Here is a 21,522-nt window from a genome sequence, read left to right as displayed (position 1 = left end):
GGGTGGGCGTAGCCTATAAGCAAACAACGCTGATTACTTACTCGCTACATGCCAGTTCTTTAACCAGCCAGCTCACAACTTCATGCGCCGAAGCAATTAATGAAATTGCATTTATTACAGGCAGCTCTAACCAGTAGAAACAGATACGTCAGATAACACACAAACAGCTGCCCATTCGCCAATAGCGAAGTGGCAACGATTATACTAAGCAATTCCAAATAAACAACCAGTACCATCAATCAAGACAAATATCGACAATTTCAAAATAATCGAAGTGTGTCGTTTATAATAAACAGACTATACTAGACAATAAAAAAGGAAAAACCAATGAAGACGGATTCATAACAGCGACCAGTAAGAACAAGAAACAAATAAGAACATCTGACAGTGGACAGCAAGAAAGCAGTACCGATGATGATATGGACTTGAGCGATAACGCGAAAGAAGGCGGATCAAATTACACCGACGTTGCGACGCAGCGATGCATCTAATATTTCACCGCCAAGGAAAAAAATCTCAACACGCAGCAGTAAACTGCGTCAACAAGACCAATCGAATATGGTGCTTTCTTGTTGTTGCGTTTTGTAAAAAATAAAAATTACACGGCTCAGTTGTTCTATTGCCTTGAGCCTTGCCAAATAATGTAATAAAAAGTCTAACCTCAAAATTTTCACCTAAACCTATCATGTTCATACAGCCTGAATGTTAGTGCTGCCCAAGTAACCACTAACCCGTAAAAATGGCATCAATTCGGTTCTATATTCGCGTATAAAACAAGCTAGCTAGCTTATAGGTATCATATTGTACATGAGTGCTTCTTAACAGCCACTTTTGGCGAAATATTCGGCTGATATACAGCCTACTCCCACCTTTCCAACGCGCCTGTGGAGGAATGTCAAAGCAAATTGTGTAGTAGGTAGAATCCACTGGTAAAAAAACAAAACGAACGGAGGAAATAGTTGTTTTTCACTCTTTCTACCTTTCATGTCACATGTGTTTGATTTTTTTTTTGGGCTCGAACTTCTGCTGCTAGAAGATATGGGGATTAAGTTGTTCCAGTGCGCTTGCTGTTTGATCCATTTAGGCATACGATTTTTGTTTTGATTGGAAATTGTTTTCACTCAATGACGAACCGAAGCATGGTTTTGGGAATATTTTATTTCTCAAATTATCTCCCTTCTTACATTGAACTAAAATTTATTTATCGCAGTTTCGTATTCTTTTATGACTCAAAGATTTGGTTAACTCCGGGGACCGATAAGCTTTTCTGGTGCTTACAAAGTGCGCCTTATCATATTTGTTTTGGTTTGGAATTTATTGTTTTACATTAATAAAAATGTCAACCATTAACAGCATTATAATGGCATCGTTGACCACCGCTTACAGCTTACAACTACAGGGTTTTGGACTTCATATATGCATATACGGTCTATTTTATTGTTAAATGTTCCAAATCATTAACATTTGCAAAGCTGATATAAAGGTATGGTGCCTTCCAAGTCTCCTAATACCCTAGTGTATGCTCAAGATAAGCCTTCTTCGGAAAATAAATCCAAAAACAACACATGACCGACGCTATCGTGTAACGCTTAAAATCGTTCAACAAAATTAAATTAATGAAGGTGTGAAAACCGCCGTGCGGCGCTACTCTGACTATGTGGGGCTACTTTGAACACTTCTAGTTAGATACCACATTCTGTTTTTCGGAAAGGGGAAGAAAAATCATGAAAAATTGCGTTTTCCGTTTGTTTCTAACACGTCAGGATCGGTTTTTATGAGTATTTGATGATGTTTGTGTGATGAAAAATGGCGTTTCCATTTGTTTCTAGTACGTCAGGATCGGTTTTTATGAGCATTTGAAGATTCTTGTGTCTTCAAAAAAGTTGTTTATCAACAACTTTACCGAAGTTACTCAGCATCTAAATAATGTTTTGAGTTTATTCTCCATAATTATTTCCAGGAGGATTAATCACCAAAATTATTGCTCTATATTACATTGAATAATTTCTTCGAAGGCATTGAACCTGCAAAGTTGGTGGTTGTGAAATAGTGTAATCTTCGCTATGAAAAAACTGGTTTCGAACCTTTATTTTGGAATTCTTGACTTAAAACGTGCATAACTTGAGTAAATGGCCTTGTGTACTAATTATGCCATCAATCTACACTCAAATGTATGTCATAAATAGCCCCTTATTTCACTTTTTTATTTTACGACATTTTCGAAACCATCGTGTGACTATTTTTATAATTGACAATACAAAAAAAAAATAAATGCCCTTAAAACCCAATTCGGACATGCTAGAGATAAACGGGAAACGCCATTTTAATAATTTTCCTTTTTTTCTATCCAAAAAACAATATGTCTCAACCCACTCAAGTTTTTTTGACAATCAAAGTTATAAATGTTAAATTGAAATGAATCCCTCATTTTAGAAAATGCGATAAATGGGTGATGTTTTATTGTTGAAAAGACCTCTGATATTAGTGTGAATTAATGATATTTCAATAAAAGTAAATAAAATTGGTTAATTTATATTTTATATCGAAATCAAGAAGCGTGCAAAGTAGCCCCCAGCTAGTCCATATATAATACTTTAAAACGCTATTTGAACAACTTTTTCACTTGTGAACCAATTCTGCTCGTATTTGGCATAAATAATACAAACACGATGACGAGAAATCTGTGCTGATATGTTAAAAATCCATGATTATTAAAGGTGTTATAATTTGTCCAAGTAGAACAATTGATAAAATGTGTGCAAAGAAGCCCCGCACGACGGTACCTCCAAACCAATAGATACCATAGCATATCTTATGATTACTATTATTCATTTAGTTAATGGGGTTTGGATCGTTATAACCATTTTACTCTGATGGGTAGAAGTTGTCCTCATAAACTAGTACTCGTTCATTCATGGCCCGGTTTTAGTATCGACTGCATTGTATCGTTAGCCCGCTTGCCGAAACCTGAAAGGTTAACCACTAGTGCATCCATAACATGGTAAACAACCATTCGCTTAGCTTATTTCATCTCGCATTTAAAATGCACGTAATTAATCTACAGTTACCGTCAAATAAAATCAATCTGGGCACCCTGTCAATCAGATCCACCCTGAACGAATGAAAAAACGTCGCTGGTGAGCTGCGTGTGCGCGTGGGCTCTCTGCGCAGGCGCAGATACTTACGAGCGCAGTGAGAGCAACACACTCACTTCGTTCGTAATCATCTGCTCCTGCGTAGAGAGCACACACGCAGGCGCACCTCTGCAGAGACGAGTTTTTGTTCACTGTTCAGTTCATCGGTGGTCGCGGTACGTTCTGGTAAACGGTGTTAAACCTTGTTTGAACAAAGTGCATGTACATTGTTCGGGTTCGCGTTCTCGTTTCGGTTCGTCTGGAATTCAGAAAAAGGTACGTAAAGATGTATGTATCGCATTTTGCAAGATTGATGTTGTGATTTCGCATATGTTCCATTCGTGTTCTAGTACGTGCTTTACTCGCGACGGTTCTGCCGTTCTACCACACTACAGACATAACACTCGAAAACAATTCTTCGTCCGCTTTAGCGGTCATTTTAAATATATTTGTAGTTGGGACTGTGGCCACATTTGCAATTATGGCGCCACTGACATATGAACAAACATATGGGGGATAGACCACTAGTGAAAAATTATTCCCAAACCTGAGGGATAACCCACCAGTAAATGAGTGTTTTGGACCGTGAAAAAAGGTGGAGCTAGTGTTGTGGGAAAATTGCCGGGTATATATTTTTTTAGGGAATTCCCTCATAGTGTTATGTCTGTTAGTCTGTGGTTCTACTACAGTGCAGTGAAGGAAGTGTTTTTTTATTCATTTCGTTTATTTGATAGGCACAAATGCGTTAGCTTGGCGGTGCCAAATACTTATGTTTTTACATTTTGGATATCTTAAAACTAGGAGGTTACAATGTTGAAATATTTTTTTTACAAAGGAAAAAAAAAATTTACAGCTATCTTAAGACTAGAAATAAGATTCAATATACAAGAGAGGGCCAAAAGATTTTTTTATGAAAAAATTTAAAACAAGGGATTCACTTTGATATACAAGAGGGGGAGTAATAGTATTTTACGAAATATTTTACGGTTATCTTAAAACTAACAATATAGTTTAGTACACAAAAGGGGGAACAAATATTTATGAGAAACTTCACAGAAATCTTAAAACTAGGGATTCAATTCTATTTACAAGATGGAGGACAAGAGTTTCAATAAAGAGTAAAAATTATAGCTATCTTAAAACTAGGAATACAGAATACTAATTTGAATTTTTTAACTAAAACTTATGCTTGGTCAAGATATTCAGAGGGTGGCTTATTTCCGCATCAGTGTAGCAGCAGTTGTATCAAGGACAGGGGAGAGACAGGGAAAGAAGAGCAAAACTTGCAACTTTCGCTCGAACGGGGGGGGGGGGGGGGGGGGGGAAGGGGGATCAGCGAAACAAATTTGCGCCTCAGTCTAGTAAGTCGTCGAGTACCGGATTGGCGGATGGTATTCTTCGGACACGCGGGGAATCCTTCAAAACTCATCGGAACTCGAGTCGCTCTCGCTTCAGTTTCCTTCTATGCAGGAGTAGTGGTAAGGGCGACGGCGGTTACATAGTGGCACTCTGGAGCTGATCGGTTCCACAAGGCAGGAGGAAACTCTAAAAACGAGAAATAAAAGAGAGGGGCTAAATTGGGATATTTATCGTTTTTATGAAGGTATAAATAAGGGACATATAGGGGAAATCACGAGTTGCCAGCATATCTCGGACTGGTACATTGGGTGGTCTACCTCGGGCCCGAAGGGATTCCTTTAACTGAGACCTGGCGTCACAATACCCGGCGCATACCCAGACAACGTGTTCGATGTCGTGATAGCCCTCGTCACAAGCGCACAGACTACTCTCCGCAAGCCCAATACGCCGCAAATGCGCATCCATGGTGTAGTGATTGGACATAAGTCGGGACATTACGCGAATAAAATCCCGACCCACATCCATCCCCCCGAACCAAGGCTTCGTTGATACCTTTGGGATAATCGAATGTAGCCATCGTCCAAGTTCCCCGTTGCTCCACGAGGTTTGCCAACTGTTGAGCGTCCTCTGACGACAAATACTAAAAAATTCGTTGAAGCAGATTGGTCTTTCGTATATGTCACCATTTAATGCGCCCGCCTTTGCTAATGAGTCGGCCTTTTCATTGCCCGGGATAGAACAATGAGAGGGAACCCAAACAAAGGTAATCTGATAAGATTTTTCAGATAACGTACACAAGGACTCCTGTATCATCCCCAGAAAATACGGGAGTTGCTTTTTTGGCTTCACCGCACGAAGAGCCTCGATAGAGCTGAGGCTGTCCGAAACGATAAAGTAGTGATCTGTGGGCAGAGTGTCGATGATCCCAAGGGTGTACTGAATTGCAGCTAACTCTGCGACGTAAACTGAAGCGGGATCATTGAGCTTGAATGAAGCGGTGATAGTATTGTTGAAGATACCGAAGCCAGTGGACCCATCGAGATTTGATCCGTCAGTGTAAAACATTTTGTCGCAGTCGACTTCTCGGAATTTATTATAAAATATATTGGGGATCACCTGCGGGCGTATATGGTCCGGAATTCCACGAATCTCTTCCTTCATGGATGTGTCGAAGAATACAGTAGAATCAGAAGTATCTAGGAAATGGACACGGTTGGGATTGTACGAAGAAGGATTGATGCTCTGTGCCATGTAGTCGAAGTACAAGGACATAAAACGGGTTTGAGAATTAAGCTCGACGAGCCTCTCGAAGTTTTGAATTACCAACGGGTTCAGAATGTCGCATCGGATGAGCAATCGATATGAGAGTTCCCAAAATCGATTTTTTAGCGGAAGAACGCCCGCCAGCACTTCGAGACTCATCGTATGGGTCGAGTGCATGCAACCCAAGGCAATGCGCAAGCAACGATACTGGATTCTCTCCAGTTTGATGAAGTGTATGTTCGCAGCGGAGCGGAAACAGAAACACCCGTACTCCATCACCGACAATATCGTTGTTTGGTACAACCTGATCAGGTCTCCTGGGTGAGCACCCCACCATGTTCCAGTTATTGTTCGGAGAAAATTGATCCTTTGTTGGCATTTCTGTTTCAGATACCTAATGTGACATCCCCAGGTACCTTTAGAGTCGAACCAGACCCCGAGATATTTAAATGTGAAAACCTGGTTGATCGTTGCACCCATTAATAAAAGCTGGAGTTGCGCCGGCTCACGCTTCCTAGAAAAAACAACCAACTCAGTTTTCTCCGTGGAGAACTCAATACCCAGCTGAAGAGCCCAAGCAGACAAATTGTCCAAGGTATTTTGTAATGGTCCTTGCAAGTCGGCAGCTTTGGGCCCTGTAACAGAGACCACCCCGTCGTCTGCAAGTTGCCTTAGCGTGCATGAATTGGCAAGACAATCGTCAATGTCATTCACGTAGAAATTGTAGAGCAGGGGACTTAGACATGAGCCCTGGGGAAGACCCATGTAGCTAAATCGCGATGTTGTTAAATCGCCATGCGAAAAGTGCATGTGCTTTTCAGACAACAGGTTTAGCAAAAAGTTATTTAAAATTGGCGAAAGACCATGCTGGTGCAGCTTCTCTGACAGAATGTTGATAGAAACTGAGTCAAAAGCCCCCTTAATATCCAAGAAGACTGATGCCATCTGCTCTTTGTTAGCATAGGCCATTTGGAGTTCTGTAGAAAGCAACGCAAGGCAGTCGTTCGTCCCTTTGCCTTTGCGGAAGCCAAATTGTGTATCTGACAGTAAGCCATTTGCTTCAACCCAATTGTCGAGGCGAAACAAGATCATTTTCTCGAATAACTTCCGAATACAGGACAGCATTGCAATCGGCCGATACGAGTTGTGGTCGGAGGCTGGTTTTCCTGGTTTTTGGATGGCGATGACCTTCACTTGCCTCCATTCATAAGGGACAATGTTACCCTCAAGAAACTTGTTAAATAAATTCAACAAGCGCCTTTTTGCAGTGTCAGGCAGATTCTTCAGCAAGTTGAATTTAATTCTGTCTAACCCTGGGGCGTTATTGTTGCACGATAAGAGAGCAAGTGAGAACTCCACCATCGAAAACGATGTTTCGTTCGCGGTATCGTGAGGAGACGCGGCGCGGCACGTTTTCTGTACCGGGACAGAGTCCGGACAGATCTTCTTGGTGAAAGCGAATATCCAACGGTTTGAATATTCTACGTTCTCGTTGGTACTATTACGGTTACGCATACGTCGAGCCGTACCCCAAAGAGTGCTCATCGCTGTTTCTCTCGTTAACCCGTCGACGAACCGGCGCCAATAACTGCGTTTTTTGGCTTTCATTAGACTCTTCATTCGCCTTTCTAACGACGCGTACTGTTGATAGCTAGCGGGTAACCCGTCTTCCCGGAAGGCGTTATATGCAGTGGACTTTTCCGCGTACAGCTCTGAGCACTCTTTATCCCACCACAGGGTGGGAGACCGTCCATGGGTATTCGCGCTGGGTACTGGTTTAGTCTGAGCTTGATTCGCACTGTCGAGAATCAAGCCAGCCAAAAACCTGTACTCTTCCTCCGGAGGAAGTTCTTGAGTGGATTCGATTTTAACGGATATCGCGGTCGCGTAACTCTTCCAATCAATGTTCCGTGTGAGGTCATATGAGACATTGATTGTTTCCGATGGTCTTGAACCGTTAGCAATTGAAATCACGATAGGCAAATGATCGCTACCGTGGGGATCAGAGATCACCTTCCACATGCAATCTAACTGTAGCGATGTCGAGCAAAGCGACAAATCCAACGCGCTTGCGCGTGCTGGTGGTGTAGGAATCCGCGTCATTTCTCCCGTGTTTAAGATGGTCATGTTGAAATTATCGCAAAGATCTTGGATTAATGTTGATCTATTATCATCATGAAGACAGCCCCATACCGTACCGTGCGAGTTAAAGTCTCCCAGAACTAGCCGCGGTGCCGGTAAGGATTCCGTGATATTACAAAGCGTTCGGTGCCCTACCGAGGCTCTAGGAGGAATGTAGATGGAAGCAACGCAAAGGTCTTTACCTTTGATTAAAACTTGACAAGCGACAATTTCAATGCCTGGTGTCGAAGGGAGGTTAATTCGGTTGAAAGAATAGCACTTTTTGATCCCCAAAAGTACTCCTCCATAGGGGTTTTCTCGATCCAGCCGAATTATATTAAAGTCGTGGAAGTTGAGATTTATATCGGAAGTTAACCAAGTTTCACATAATGCGAAAGCATCACATTTTAAACTATTTAGTAAAAATTTAAAGGAATCGATTTTCGGGAGGATACTTCTGCTGTTCCACTGTAGAACAGTGATCGAATCGGTGACCTCGTTCGATGACTTAGCCATCGTAGGATACGATCGCTGCGAGGAGGGGCCATTTAGTAGTCAACTGCTTCAAAAATGTTTGCACTATAGGGAGAAAACGTATCAGAAGGCTTTTAAGAGGATCAGTAACATTGAAAGCTGTGAAAATTAAGTCCACTATGTCAGAAAATTTCATTAGTCCGCTACTGGACTGAGTATCTGTTTGAAAAAAGGGGACACTTGGGGTTTTGGATGTCCCTGGAAGTGGTGGGTACTCCTTGTTAGAATTAATATTTCCAAGTCCTGGAGCAAATTGCTTCGGCTTTTGTGCATCACTTCCGTTGGATTTATTGGTTGTAGATGGCGCACTCTGGGTGGACGACACCTTGGCACCCTTACGAGGCAATGTAGGGGAGGCTGGATTTCTCCTCTTCCTGGATTCCCCTGGGTTAACCAAAGATGTTCCCTCTCGTGGGTCGTCAGATTCTTGCTCAACGTTAGCCAAACCAGCATAGGGATTTTCGGACAGGACAGATGGCGAAGCATTCTTTAGCATTTCTGCATAAGAACGCCTTGAGCGTTCCTTAAGGGAGCGCTTAATTTTATCCCCGCGCTGCTTGTACGCAGGACATGATTTAAGAGCATGTGAAGGGCCCCCGCAGCAAATACACTTTTCAGTTTCTTTGTCGCAAGAGTCATCCTCATGCTCTCCTTCGCATTTGCCGCATCGTTTCTTATTTCCACAATATGTGGCTGTGTGGCCCAACTGCTTGCAATTGCTGCAGTTCATGACCCGCGGTACGAACAGGCGAACTGGTAGGCGAACCTTGTCAAGGAGGATGTAGTTGGGAAGAGAGGACCCGGCGAATGTCACCCGAATCGAGCCTGATAGAGAGTAGGTAGTCTTACCTCCCTCGGTGTTTGCGGTATACAATTGTTTGCATTCTAAGATCTTAATCTGTTCAAGAGAGGGGTCCTTAAAGCAGCCAACCCCGTGCTCCAACAGTTCTTCGCATTTCAGGCCCGGTTCGGACACTACCCCATCGATTTCACAGGCCACACAAGGCACGTATGCTTTAAATTCCCGCGTAAAGCGCTCACAGCAAGCAATCGCGTTTGCCTGGCCGAGATCACTCACTAGAACACGTATCTTGTTTGCCCGAACACGTGTTATCTGAGTTACGGCCGGGTAATTAGCAGTCAGATCTCGAGAAAGTTTTAATATATTAACCGGTTTCTCTCCGGTCCGAAAATATACCACCCATGGCCCAGAGGAACCTTCTGGGTACTGCTTTATACGGGGAGCAATGCGAGTATTAGGGGGATCAGGGACTTCCATGATTACATCAGATGGTATTTCGCCCTCGGCCATTTAAGCACGAGGGCAGAGCGTTATATAAACGGGAATGTGTCTTATTATTTGATTACAAGGTAGAGTAAAAGTAGGGAAAAGGAAAGAAAGGAAACGAGGAAAAAAAAATAAAGCAAAACTTATCTGTAAACAACGTCGATTGTTCCGCACCAGCGAAAACAATGTACTGGATTTACTGCCGGCACCAGCAGAATGGTAGCTAACGAACGAACAAAGGATGACCTTGAATCACTGAATTTACACACCGAACACCACTGTGAAATATAACGATCCGTTCCGTTCAAAGGTTGGGAGACGTATGTGAAGGAAGTGTTGCACCATTTGGAAGAAAAAGTCTTCCAGAAGAGGAAAATGCAGTGTAAAAGCAGAGTAAAATTGTGTGTGTTGTTTTCAGGCTGAGCGTGGATAGCTCAACATCCATTTTGAAAGTACAATGTGTTTAATCGTGGTTTTGTGACTAGTGTTCTTTCGTTATCGGTAAGAGTAGTCCGACGAGGAACAAGAGATGACGACGAGATCATCTAGTGTTCGGATGAATAAGCGCTGATGGTGGTTTGAGTGCAGCGAGTTGTGGTGAGTAAAGTGGAGATCTGAAAAATTGATATCAATAAAAAGGTTTTATTTCAGGAACCCCCCATAACTTACTTTTGAATTTTATTTGGAATGAAAAACTTGAAGAATAAAGCTTGCATGTCTTCACCGAATTGATCTAAAATGTGTTTTTTTACAATTTTGCATTCTAAATAATATGTTATTGAATTATCCAATCCCCGAATTGCTGAAGTATTATATTAATTTATATTTTCCTGTCTGGTTTTTATGCTCTTTTAGTCATTAGAATGATATATGTGTAGTCAATTGGCACGACTAACGTTCACTAATCGTTAAAAATCAATCCAACCGGGAGTGATACGCAATCAAATTTTAGGGACGCATAAATCACTAATCGTTTTGAATGGGTTTTTGTGTAACTGAATTATTTTATTTAAGATACGAAATAATAAAATACGGATTTTTTAACAATGAATTACTATTTTGTATCCCAACTGATAAAGATGCGATCGCTGTGTCATTTCCATCGAATCTCAATTATGGTAATATAATCACTGAGAACTGACATACAAGTAAAATTTTCAACTTGTGTAAGAAATAAAACTGACGCTTTGAAATGATAACAGTAAGTAGCAGCTTGCCACTGGTCGGTACTTCGATCGCCCAGCGATCGCTATACATGACTTGTGTGCAAACTTGGATACAATGGTGATTCATGCATGCGAACCTGTATGCGATAATGGTTTTCAACGTATTATATGTCTGTTCTCGGTGATATAATCAAGTAAAATAGTTCAAGAATATGTCATAGTAAGAGCTGAGTGACATGTTATTATGCACCGTCTTATTTGCAGTGTGCCAAAAAGACGGGATTCATATTGTTTACGAAAAAATTGAATCAATCGGTTTAGAAAAATACGAATATTATTTCTCTTGAATTTTACTATATGTTTTGAAACATTGCAATTCTTATTTTATTTCCCAAATACCAAGAGGCGGAAACGGTCGGGAAATTGAAGCGAGAACACGGTCTGTGTGTGTATTTGACCATATCGGTCGTATCTGGTGCATCGTTGTGACATGGCAGACAATTTTCGAAAACCTCTGCTGCTAGCAATACCACCACCTCTCACACAGAAGCGAGGTTATCTTAATAGGAAAGCTTCCTAGAATGGTCCTACAGACACTTCTTCAATTCCCCGCTCAGGTCTCTAGGTTGGAATGGGCGATGGTGAATCTGAAATAATTCATTTATTCTAATAACGCTTACCAAATTAACATATAAATTATTAAGGATTTTTGTCTGTACGAAGCACAAGGACACTTTCCAGCGGTTCGGTAATACTGAGCGAGCGAGTGCACGTCGAAATTATAGATTCAAATAGCACATATTCCGCCCCGTATGGCAACGGAAAGTCCCCCTCCCCCACCCCCTGACTTAAGAGTAAAGACAGCATCATTAGTGTTGTTTTTCCCTTCGCTGTGTTCTGGGTTGATATCGCGAAGCAATTTAATTTAGATGTTTGAAATTTTAATGCATGTTCCATTTACTAACGACTGCGATGAGAATGGCGCGGTGCAAAAGGATACCAAGATTCGCAAAGGTAGCTTACGAGTTGAATATGAGGCGACGGTGAAAAGTCCTGTCAGTTACTATTACTAATGAAATCCGGACGGTGAAGGGCTCGCTGGAATAATTGCCGAATAGTAGGTAATGAGATATTTATTTAGCCTAATGTGGGTTATGCTAGTTGCACTGGATGCTGCAGGAAGTGCTTTACAAAACACCTTTTCTGCTGCTGCAGTGGTGTTCCTGATTATATGAAATAACGCAATTATTAACACCAAATGCTACAGTCACAGGTATACGAAGCTAATTTCGCCGGTCCAACACGACGCGGTAAGAGTAAACATTTTACATACTGCAATCAGATATCTTTAATTAAATCGCATACCATAGTAGCTAATGTTGCACCAAAAAGGGCACCCTGGATGAGTATAAGATGGGGAAGCGGAACACTTTGTTTCTATAAGTTACATATGTGTACAAAAAAAGCGGTGGAATGAGCACAAAACGAATCGTCTCGTTTAAAATTAATCTACCTTCAAGGGTGCTGAGACAATCCTCAACATAATATTATACCAAGAAGGAATTAATCGTCATTAGCTGAATCTCAATGCTTTACAAGATTTTCATTGTTGTGTTATAGTATGACAAGCACCCCTTTACATAGCACTTTTCGAGCTCTGGGTTCTGGACAGTTCGTTCCCCTATACGCGTCAGTGATCCAGAGCTTCTGTGCCTAACTAACCCAGACATCACTCGGTACCAACCAGCTGCTTTAGGAGTTCACACATGTTGTGTGAACTGTTTGGATTTAGTACCTAACTGGCGCCAATTTGGTGTTGGTTTGGATATATCGGTAGAGTATCAGTAAGTTGGTGTCAGTTACTGACGAGTGGAACGGGGAACACTCAAATCCACCTTTTCAAAGTTGTGTGTTGTGACCCACTTATGCGCAAATTGGTTAATCGATTTTTTTTAGTTGGGACAAAAAGGTTGCAAAATTGTCGAGTTTTGATATAGACCAATTAGGACAATTTTCTGTCGGCGATAATTTTTTCATCCACCCATTTGTTTTTTCGTAGTGAAATTAAGGTGTACAGCTCTCGAATTACAATACACTATTTTGTCTTCGTCCATCGTTTCGGTCTGTTTGGCGTCTTTTTCAAGGACTGATAAGATCTCAAACCAACCGAAACGTTCAATAGTGTATTGTAATTCGAAGACTGCGTAGCCAAACCCATGACCGCCAAACTGATGCAGTCGACTATCATCCAAAAATAGTGAAATTTCCCGTGATACTTATGGAGTGCGCAGTAGTATATACAGCCTCTAGCAAAAGCAAGTATTGGACTAACCATTCCTTCCCTTTCCTTCCGCGATCTACGTTCGGGTCTGGCCGGCGCCGGTATTGATCAATAACCACTTTAGGATTACCAGGAGTTGCACATTGAAAGATGTTTCGCTACTCCCAAGCATAATTATCTACTCATTCCCTATGCAGCTTCAGCTATTCCAGATCGTTATCGGATTAGCAGCCAGGGGTGGTCGCACTCGCACAAGCTCAAATTTGTGTTCGAGTTATTATGCAAGTTTGCATGTCAGTTTATGCTCAAGGCTGCTGCTAGTATTCCGTACAATTTTATGTACAAATGGGGATTTAAGTTTGCGTACAAGTTCACTCGCTGTAAGTTCAAGTTTGTGCCCAAGCTTGCGAAGAAGTTTAATAACAATGTTTCAATCAAGTTTGTCTACACGGATGGAACTGGCAACATTGCCATGTTGAGTGCTCGTGAAATCTACACACCAAAAAAATCTGAATTTTATCGTTGACATAATTGCAAACATGACACAATTCAACAAACCGTAATTTACGAAATGACGGAACATTACCGTGTTCCATTCAATTTTACATGAAACATATACTTTACATGCGCAATGCCATAAAATTACACTTCCTACCATTCAGAACAAACGCTGTATGTGGAGTAAAATTACATGATTTACGAAATTAAACGTCATGTAAAATTAAAATCAAACGTAAAACTAAGTCATTTTTTATGCTCGTATATGTCAGTATCAGGAGACGTAAATTTACACTATTTTTTCTAGGTGTGTATTTCGCTTTAATAATCAAAAAAATCGGGTGTTTTTTTGTGGTTTTACGCGACTAAAATTGTGCATATGTTTCGACGAAATGTTTATGCTGATGGAAATAATGGAGTTCCTCTGAGTCTTGGCATGAATCTACTTTCAAAGATATACATTTCGATCAATTTTATTTTTATTTTCGTTCTAAAACGTTGTTAGTGCTAATAGAAGAAATGCGGTTTTGGGTTTTTAATTATTGTTTTGTGAAAAAATATTATTCAAATTATTTAAATTATTTATATTACGAAGCTTTACGTTTTGTATGGATTACACGTGCAAAAAACTTCAAGTGGATGTGATATACACAGCTCTTTAATTCGCATTTGACAAACTGACTCACGATATACTGATTGCCAAACTGAAAAAAAACTTGGCTGCACGACTAGGTTCGTTCGTATCTCGTTTATCGTCAAGTTGTTGTTTTTATTGGCACTGCTCGCTTTGATTGCAATTCGAACAGCTCTGGAGTTCCTCAAGGTAGTACACTCGAATCACTGCTATGATCGCTGTTTATTAATGACGTTTCCTGTATTTTAAATCCCAGCGCCAAATATTTTTTCGCTGACGACCTTAAATTATACAGCTTCGCTCGTAATCAGTCCGACCGCCTGGTACTGCAAGCCGTTCTGGATACTCTCAATGACCGGCGTGTGCGGAAATGCAGTGTTATCAGTTTTCGTCACACTAGGAATACCACCCCTTTTGATTATAATATTTCTGTAATATCAGCTACATCGTGTTGACTACATTAAAGATATCGGAGTAATACTGGTTGACAAGCTAACTTACCATCGTCACTTCTCTGCTACATTCGGCAAAGTCAATCGACAACTGAGGTTCGTTTGTGCTTTAAAGGTCTTTACTGTTCCGGAAGCGTTCGATGCTAGAATTTGGAAATATCGTTTGGAATCTTTACCATGCTGTTTGGATCACTGTAGCGTTCCTAGTACCGACCCTTTTTGGTGAGATCCGGTACTGTATGTCTCAGCACCTGGTACAATACTGGTACTGGAATGTTCTGGTCGAAAAAAAAATCTACAAAACACCAGAGCGACATAAAATCTTAAAAAATATACTTTTATCGGTAAGCTGCTATATGCTTCAGTCCATTTTCTAATCTCGCCCAGAGCAGAAGACAAAAAATACTCTGTTATAGCTATCAATAAACTAAACAACTAATTTCTGCTGCTTTGTTGCCTATCCACTGCACAAACAGTACATTATCGTTCCTCTTGCTGAGCAGTGAAATCAGAAAATCACACGACAGGTTTTTTTTTAAAAAGTGAGAATTACCGAATGAATTCAACAAACGATAAATCTATCATTAATTCTCGGTAACCGGCTGCCTAGAGCAGTATACGCATGATAACACCTGTGAGCGTTGCAGAGATAGCATCACTTATCAAGGTGAATCCAGATTTGTGTAATTCCTTACTCCAGTTCACTACCAGAAACTCCTTCCAGTGGCAAACGTAGATATACAGTGGTATACCTAACAACGTTTGTTACACTGACATTCCTTTCCACTGACTTTTCCTCACCCCATTACCATGATTTAGACCTAACGATCGACCATGGAGGATATGAGATCGTTGCAAAATTTATTATTCAGGGACTGACAAACGAAACCAACCCGGCAATAACTTTTAAAAAAATTATGTGATGTGAACTACGTCTAAATTTCTGAAATGTTATAACACATAAAGAAATTCGAAAGAATGGTTACAAGGACCAAACAGAAGAGGTGAACGAATCACCTTGGTCACGTCGATAAAAACGTACCAAGTGCAGCCCCACTGACTGCAGTGTTTAATTTCCACTTTTGCTTGTAAGTGCCATCCCATTTTGCTAAACCTCTTCTCCGGCGCCATTCAATAAACATCGCAATCAGACTGAAGTACACATGTCAATTGAAACGGGTTGAATGTGTCGAGGGCGGTGGATCAGGGTGGAGACTACTACACTACTCGATCGAAAATGCGATGTAATTTCTTGCTGCTACCTATCTGATAAATTATTTTAAAGTGAAAAGCAGCACTGCATGCGAGCGCAAGCAAGCTGCTCCATTGTTGGCTTTAGTTGCCGGTGCCCACAGGGGACTTCCGCACCTTCCGGTCGGGAAACCGATGAGAATCTGACCAGGTGCGGTGCGGTGCGATTACGATGTGTATAGGTAGGTAGGTAGGGCAGAGCGAAAACATGCTTAGTGTCGGCATCAGAGCATTGAAAAATGAAAATATTAATTTTTAATTTTCATTCATCCCAGTGTGCTCAAAAGCAGCAGAGCTTGCTCCGCTGATTATGTAACGGCGGATGGATGACTGACAAAAGGTTGATGAAATTAGACGCGTGAGCCATGCTTGCTGAAGGCTACACCGGTTACGTTGTTTAAGCCGGGATGATAAATGATAACGGGATTTGCCGGTCGGTTCTGCTGAGCGAATCGATTTGTTGTGTTTTATGAATGTCCTAAGGCAAGCAGAATGTCGGTCGGATGGACACATGGTTGCGTTTGGCATGCCCAAGCTAACCAAATGTTCTAATAGGGTGACTGTGCTCAAATTTATCATAGCTCTTCTATCCATCCTACTAATTAGAACACATTATTCCATCCTACTAATTAGAACACATTAGTTCGTCTGTTATCTCTGTTCAATTTATTGGCTAAAACAGTACACGAAAAAATGTGTTGCCAAATTCGTGAAACTTGTCATGAAATGTGGAATACTCACATTTTAACGTGACGAGCCAGGACGCTGATTAAAACGGATGTGTTTTTTTAATTGTATACAATTTTCTTTCTAAAATCAAAGATCGAAGATCGAAAATCAAACATCAAAAATCGAATGTCGAACATCGAAGATCGAAAATCAAAACTCAAAAATCGAAAATCACAAATCGTAAATCCTGAATCCGAAAGCGAAATTCTAACTTGAAAATCGAACATCTCTTCACGGTACGACCTAAACGAGTTACAGTTACGTATTCGTGATTGTTTCGTCATCGCGTTTCCGCTTCTGCAACCGGTAGGACAATACTCCAGTGTCATCGATAGCTTCTCGGAAGCTGGAAAACATCGAAACTTTCCCGATACTTTCTTCCGAGTATCAGACTAGTTTTCACCTTTTTCGCCCACACTCGCACAGAACACAACCCACAAAACTTGAACCATTCGTTTCGTGAGAAATTTATCACTTCCTTAAGTTCAAGCCGGTCGACGGTGCCGGGCGTGAGGTATTGCTCGAATCGGTAAAACGGAACAGAGAAACCAAACGATAACATTCCGACGGCATCAGCTAATATCCGACGTTGGCGGAACTGGATGGAAACTTACGACGTCACGGATAGAGACATTCGAGGCGACGGTTTGTCATCTCCGATTGGGATCGAATTCGATGGGTTTCAGGTTTCATCGCACTCGACCGCCCACGCTAGGACAAGTGTGCAGGCGGGGGGTTGAAAGGTTATCGGAATCAATGTTCTGGATCGGTTGCATGTTGGCACGGGAGGGAATGAATTTGGGGGGAATTCTACGAATAAAAGAGATGGATTGTGTTGTCGGGTTAGGTTTGGGATCAGTGGCTTCGCCATCGGAAGCGTACGAATAGATACGGGATAGATTGGGGTTAACAGATTTTCTAATGGAATTTCACATTTGATACGTTCTTTTACGTTTAAAATAATTTTTCAATTCAATTCACAATTTTATCATTAATATTTTGCGGTTTCTGGTACAAGAATTTAACTCAATCCCAACATGTGCTATGTTGGCAAAAACTGGACAAAACTCGTGATGTATGTACGAGGTTTCATTTTGCTTCGGATGAGATACAACCCTTAACGTAATGCACTAGCTGCTCCCGATAATGAAAAACTTTGGAAACTTTGCTTTCGAAGCTTTTACCGTACATCATGAGAACACTCGTAGTGCTACAACTTTTACTACAGTGCTCTTGAAAAGGGCTGGCAGTTTTAAACCTTTCTAACTTTAATTTGAAAATTAGTTTACAATGTGTTTTTGTGTGCGGGTGTTGATGGATTACAAAAGTGCAACGGGTCTGCGTGTTCTGGATCCATAACTTCGACAAGTAATATTATCCTCTTTAGCATTAAGTGCAATTGAATATGATAATCTTAGTTTGGAAAATGAAATGAAAATTAGAAAGACGATGCGTATCTATTATAAAAATATTAAATGGGAACGCCTGGTGCTTTATTACTAAATCGTTTTAAACAGATTAGTCAACTTTACGGTAGTGCGATGAGCGTCGTTTGTCAAGGGGTGAATTAACCTCCACAATTAGAACTAACAAAAAGTGTCGTATATCCATACAACACCCCCTGGGAGGATGTTTTTACATCTCACACCCAACAAACAGTACACATGTTCCATACCCATACGTAAAACAGAGCACGCTACCACATGTGGTTGACGACAAACTGAAAGAAAAATAGGAACATATTTGTCATATTTGAGTTGCCCGCATATGTAAGCTTCTGCTCACTCGGATGGAGTTGGCACACATACATACATACGTGCAAAGTACAGATGTGCTTCAGAAACGAAAAATATGGTTGCTTCCGGTAGCTTGTTGAATGGGCAAAAATGTTTGTACTTTATGTAAAGTAAACGGGATTAGCTACTTTGCTCCTTAGGTATAGGAACAGAAGTAAAGTTTGATTTGTCAAGTGGTTCGGTGTATGAAATGTTTAATAGGAATAATGGATTCTAGGACAAGACCAATTTAATTTTTACATGTCTAGAGAAACTTTGTAAACAAACTTACAGTTAGTTGGTCTATCTTCTCTTAGGGCCGTTTTCTTCACCCTAGCTTAACGATTAGGCCAAGTTTAAACGTACTGGTGAACCTGGTTTAAAAGTTAAGCGAGGGTGAAGAAATCGGCCCTTAATCTAAGTTCACAGAAAAAAACACAGCTTGGGTAAAGAATTAGAATCAAGTCCACTTTTCAAGTAAGTGCATGTAATGTCGAGCAAAACAATATTACCTTATCCGTTCCTAAGGAGAAAATTGGTTAAAAAACCACTTTGTGATATTCGTCTCTTTAGTACATATAGCAACGGATCAGTACATAAGACGTTAAATTCAAAAATAAGAAAAGAATAAAAAACTCAACAAACAGCTCATGCCTAAAAGAAGGTAAAATCACTGATAAAATGCATTCAGCCAAAGAGTTATCAATATCCAGTAATTGAAACCAACACATTAGAAATGTTCTCTATTTCAGAACATAACCTGTACTTTCAATGCAAAAGAAAGTACAGCGATCACCCGATTTTTTCAGCCTCGGCGAATTTCCATCTGATGGTTTCCAGCAGGCAAACAAAGCCGAATTCTAGTAAATCCTTCATTGACCCTATTTTTCTTAACTTATAGATGCAAAATATGCAAAAATAAATATACCAATTTTTGTTTTTCGTTTATCGTTAGCGGTCTTTCGTCCTTTCGTTCGTTCGTTATTTTATTCTTTCATTCTCTAGTGCTTTAATTCTTTGGTTTCATCGAACTTTCGTTCTTTCGTTTCATTCTTGCGTTCCTTAGTTTTTCCGTTCTTAAGTTCTTTTGATCTTTCGTCTTCTCTATCTTACGTTGATTCGTTCTTCCGTTCTTTCGTTCCGTCGTTCTTATAATCTTTTGTTCTCGCATTCTTGCGTTTCTTTGTTCTTTTCTTATTTCGTTCTTTCGATTTCTCGTTATTTCCTACTTTCGATCTTTCCTTACGTTCTTTTATTCTTTCGTTCTTCAGTTCTTACATTCTTTCGTTCCTTCGTCCTTGCGTTCCTTCGTTCTTTTCTTATTGCTTTCATCCGATCTCTCGCTGTTTCCTTCTTCCGTCTCTTTCGTTCTTTCATTTTTTGGTTCTTCAGTTCTTCTATTCTTTCGTTCCGTTGGTCCTTCTTTCCGTTGTTAGTTCGTTTTTTCGATCTTCCGTTCTTTCGTTCTTCAGCTATTCCATTCTTTCGTTCTTCCGTTCCTTCGTTTCGCAATCCCTTTCTCTTGTTTTTTCGATCTTTCGTTCTTTCTTTCTTGCGTTCTTTCGTTCTTTAATTCTTTCGATCTGTCATTTTTTTCCTTCGAACTTTCGCTTTTTACCTCGATTTTTCATTCTTTCCTTATTTCGCTCTTTCGATCTCTCGTTCTTTCATTGTTTCGATCTTTCTTTTCATTCATTCTTTCATTCTTCAGCCCTTCCATTATTTCGTTCCTTCGTTCTCTCGATTTTTCGTTTTTTGACGATCTTTCGTTCCTTCGGTATTTCGTTTTTTCCTTCTTTCATTGTTGCTTTTCTTCGTTCTTTCCTTTTTGCTTTCTTTAGATCTCCCGCTCTTTTCTACTTTCGTTTCTTTCATTCTCTCGTTCTTCAGTTCTTCCTTTTTTTTGTTCTTTCGTTCCTTCAATCCTTCATTCGATTTTTCGATCATTCGTTATTGCGTTCCTTCGTTCTTTCCTTATTTCGTGCTTTCGATATCTCGTTCTTTCCTTTTCGTTCTTTCGCTATTTTATTCTTTCATTCTTTTGTTCTTCAATTCATCAATTCTTTCATGCCCTCGGTTCTTCATTCCATCGTTCTTTCGATCTTTCGTTTTTTTTCATTCTTTCTTTCTTTAGTTCATTTATTCTGTCTTCCTTTTATTACTTCGGTCCTTCGTTCCGTTGTTCTTTCGTTTTTTCATTCTTTCGATCTTTCATTTTTGCGTTCCTTCGTTCTTTACTTATTTCGATTCTTTCGTTCCTTCGTTCATTCTCTCTTTCTTTCTTCAGTTATTCCATTATTTTGTTCTTTCATTCCTTCGTTTTGAGGTTCTCTCGATCTTTCGTTTTTTTCCCTTTTTCGCTTTTTCCTTATTTCGTTTTTTCGATCTAACTTTCTTTCTTTTTTCTTTTTTTCGTTCTTTCGTTTGTTTCGTTTTTCAGTTCTTTCGTTTCTTCATTCTTTCGTTCCGCCGCCGTTCATTTTTGTTTATTTGTTTTATTTTCGTCTATTCATATTCGTTTCCGTTATATTTTTCGTTTTCGGTTTCGTTTTTTGCATACGTTTTATGTTTTTGTTTTTGCATTTATCGTTTTTGTTTTCGTTTGCAATTTTTCAGTTTAATATTTTCAATTCGTTGTTGTTTTTCTGTTTTCAGTTGTTTATGTTTTCCGTTATCGTTCTTTCGAAGGCAGATTTCCGCTGTAAACTTGTACTCAATCTTAAATGCCCATTTGTACATAGATTTGTACGTACTCTTGGCGGCAACCTTGCTCGTAAACTTATACACAAACTTGCATGATAATTCGAACGCAAACTTGTCCATAAACATGCGCGTAAATTTGTACGGGAGCTTGAAACGCAAATCTTAACACTTACTAAAAACAAAAAATTAAGAATCGCACGATTAAATATCGCCTAATTTGAAATCGCACGATTCACAATCACGCGATCAAGTATCGCACGGTTGTAAAACCTTCTATTTAAAAACGTACAAATATGAATCCTTCTATCCAAAATCGCGCAACGAGAAATCGCAC

This window comes from Topomyia yanbarensis, chromosome 1, assembly GCF_030247195.1.
Source record: "Topomyia yanbarensis strain Yona2022 chromosome 1, ASM3024719v1, whole genome shotgun sequence".
Taxonomy (NCBI): Eukaryota; Metazoa; Arthropoda; class Insecta; order Diptera; family Culicidae; genus Topomyia; species Topomyia yanbarensis.
This window is presented reverse-complemented; position numbering follows the sequence as displayed.